The following is a 3,309-nucleotide window of genomic DNA, read 5'->3' as shown; positions in this document are numbered from 1 at the left end:
CTGCGCAGTCGTCTGCCTCGCTCGATCAAACATGGCCGCCACCGTGTAACAGACGGGTGTTGCTATCCCGCGGGCGTGGAGGGACGGTCACGTGATACAGTTGACGTACACTTCAAAACTTAACAGTAACCATAACCCTAACTCCAACCCTAACCCTAACACTAAATATCTATATATCGGATCTCTATATATAGGGGTGTCATCCACAAAAATTAATCTATGGTGTGGAGACAGATATCATGATGCAAAAACCCTAATCCTAACCCTAACCCTGATCCTAACACTAGTGCTGCCACGTTGCAGTAGCGTCCCTCCACGCCCCGGGGGATAGCAACACCCGTGTAACAGACGCAAATGGAACTTAAAGGGATGCTTTACTCTAGAATTTGAGAGTATATTCATAAATAATAGCATATACCTACATATATCTATAATCACGCATTCACGCTTGTCATAAAACAACATTGAATTTCGAAACCTTCATTTTTGGGCGCTGACATGACACCTGCGATTGTGCTGCCACCCTGAAGAAGTTGCGCATTTGCCAATTTATTTTGCACGTTACAGACCGAGGGCTAATCACAAAAGTGCAATTATATTTATATCTAAATGCTATTTAACCGAACGATATTCAAATTTATCCATAACTGAAACTATATGCCGTTTATAAGATATTGCAATCCATCTGCTCTTAAATTAATAAATAAGAAACGCCCTCGGTCTGTAGCCTGCAGCCGCAACGTTGCTTTGTGCAACTTTTTCAGTGGGTGCGCTGCCAGTGGCGCCACCGTCGTTGTAAGCAACGGTATAGCCGTCAGTTTTAAAGTGATTACGTAACGAATTTCTAGCACCATCAAGTAGTATATTTGTGTGTTATTTTAACAAAATAAAATGTATGAAAATACAATTAGTGTTTCTGTTTACTTTTCATGCTTATATTAATATACCTTCTTTATATGCCCTAATTTGCCGGTGAAAAATAGAGAAACGCCAGTATCTGAACAGTACTGGGGGAATAGTTAGACAACAGAAATTAACAAATCGTCTAGATTTTTGCAAATTTAACCATTTTTATCAGGTGAGAGTTTGAGGATATATTTAGTAACGTTAGTTCTTACTTTTAATGTAAAGAAATATCAATTTTTCTTTTACAAATTTTACCATGGAAGATTCGTGACGTAGTCAATTTAAAACATTAAAAAAAAATTTCTAATAAATATTGAATCATAAAACTTTTTATGAAGCGTAATTTTTACCTGTCTTAGCCGATATTATCTGAGGAACCTAGAGAAATGTATCCCTATAAGTGTAACAGAAATTAAGTGAAAGAAAGATTTATAAAAACAGAAACAGAAATGGAGTGCACACGGCTGCACAAATGTCTGCCGCACACGATCAAAGATGGCTGCCACCGTGTAACGGATGCAACCGGCAGTTAGATGCGATATGATATGACTACTAGGCACTTTAATTTAATTTANTCCCTGGCAGGACCTCCCCCTTCCCTGGCAGGACCTCCCCTTCCATGGCAGGACCTCCCCCTTCCCTGGCAGGACCTCCTCCTTCCATGGCAGAACCTCCTCCTTCCCTGGCAGAACCTCCACCTTCCCTGGCAGGACCTCGCCCTTCTATGGTAGGATCTCCCCCTTCCATGGTAGGATCTCCCCCTTCCATGGCTGGACAACCACCCCCCCCCACGCACGAGGACGCACTTCAGCTACTGTTGTGCAAGAGAGAGTACAGATACTCGAGCGTGCGTCGAGACCGTGGTCTATGTGCGTCGGGATCGCTCGATCGTCTGATGCTCCAGCACACAGCAGGCGTACGATCCCACGACTGCACCACACAGGAGCGAGCGTAGAAGCTACAAACACCGCGTGTAATGCAAAAAACCCAGAGACGACACAAACTGCTACTGCTACTACTACTACTGTTACTGCTAGTGTTGCTACTAATACTAGTACTGCTACTACTGTTACTGTTACTGCTAGTGTTGCTACTGCTACTAATACTAGTACTGCTACTACTGTTACTGTTACTGCTACTAATACTAGTACTGCTACTACTGTTACTGTTACTGCTAGTGTTGCTACTGCTACTGCTAGTGTTGCTACTGCTACAAATACTAGTACTGCTACTACTATTACTGGTAGTGTTGCTACTGCTAGGGTTGCTACTACTACTAATACTAGTACTGCTACTACTGCTACTATTTATACTACTACTACTTCACACAAATGGTGAAATTTGAAGAAACAATTTAACGGTGAATTACGAAAGCTTTAATTAACGAATTATTTACCATCGTAACGGAAATTCGCAAAGTAGTCTATAATTTAACTACATCGAATGCACAAGCAAGCAATACTTAATTTTTTAATTAGTCTATAATGTATAACATATATTACATAATATATACATTACAGAATATATATATATATACATATATATGAATATATATGAATATATATGAACATATATGAATATATATAGATATATATATAGGACACTGCACAGTTTTAATTTCCACAATTCTGACCCGCACATACGTATCACTTCCTGTTTGTAAACTTAGAACGCTGCAGCGAGATACTACACTCCGCCCTGCGGCCATATTGCATCTGCGCGCATTGAGCTGCGAGTCCTTCAAGTCTTTCTGGTCTTCTAAGATGGCTGCAGCGAAACCTTTGGACACACATGACGAGGTTGGAACCCGGTGTGTAGCAGCGCGGGTTAGTAAAGATGGCTGCCAACGGCAGGGGTCGAGTGAGTGCGAGGTTTGGTGGGACACACGGGAAACTAGACGACGACAAAGAGGTGCCAAAGACAAGAGATCGTCTCACAGGCATGCACGACCGACGCGCCTATTAACAAGCGAACATCTCGTGGGCACGCACGCCATCCGGCGCCCACATTAACGAGTGCGTATCGCCACGGCTCCAACGTCCGACCTCGCCTCAGCAAGCGAACGTCTCTATGGCGTTGGCTCCCCTGGCGTCGCGTCGCCGGTCACGCGCCTAGCTACGATAATACTAGAGCGGTGCACAGCGCCACTCCTTGTTGTGTTACATCACCGACGACATCTAGACGTCCACATGTCTGTCGCTCTCCCGTCTCGCTCCCCGCTACCACTGAAATAGAAAAAACAGAAATGCTCACTGTTCGTGTCTGCGCAGTCGTCTGCCTCGCTCGATCAAACATGGCCGCCACTGTGTAACAGAAATGCTCACTGTTCGTGTCTGCGCAGTCGGCTGCCTCGCTCGATCAAACATGGCCGCCACCGTGTAACAGATGGGTGTTGCTATCCCC

The 3,309-nt window shown here is 43.8% G+C and overlaps 1 long non-coding RNA gene across 2 annotated transcripts in view; it reads right to left on the bottom strand.

Moving 5' to 3' along the window:
- LOC106818403 overlaps positions 1 to 1,975 on the bottom strand; it is a 3,027-nt gene extending 1,052 nt beyond the window's left edge. For both annotated transcript variants that reach the window (XR_001395207.1, XR_001395209.1), the window contains exon 1: positions 1,495 to 1,975. This is a non-coding gene — a long non-coding RNA (uncharacterized LOC106818403). The remainder of the gene's footprint in view (positions 1 to 1,494) is intronic.
- Between the last annotated feature and the right edge of the window lie 1,334 nt (positions 1,976 to 3,309).

Source organism: Priapulus caudatus, unplaced genomic scaffold, assembly GCF_000485595.1.
Source record: "Priapulus caudatus unplaced genomic scaffold, Priapulus_caudatus-5.0.1 Scaffold2214, whole genome shotgun sequence".
Taxonomy (NCBI): domain Eukaryota; kingdom Metazoa; phylum Priapulida; class Priapulimorpha; order Priapulimorphida; family Priapulidae; genus Priapulus; species Priapulus caudatus.
The sequence above is the reverse complement of the archived record's forward strand: the minus strand, read 5'-3'. Positions and strand labels throughout refer to the sequence as shown.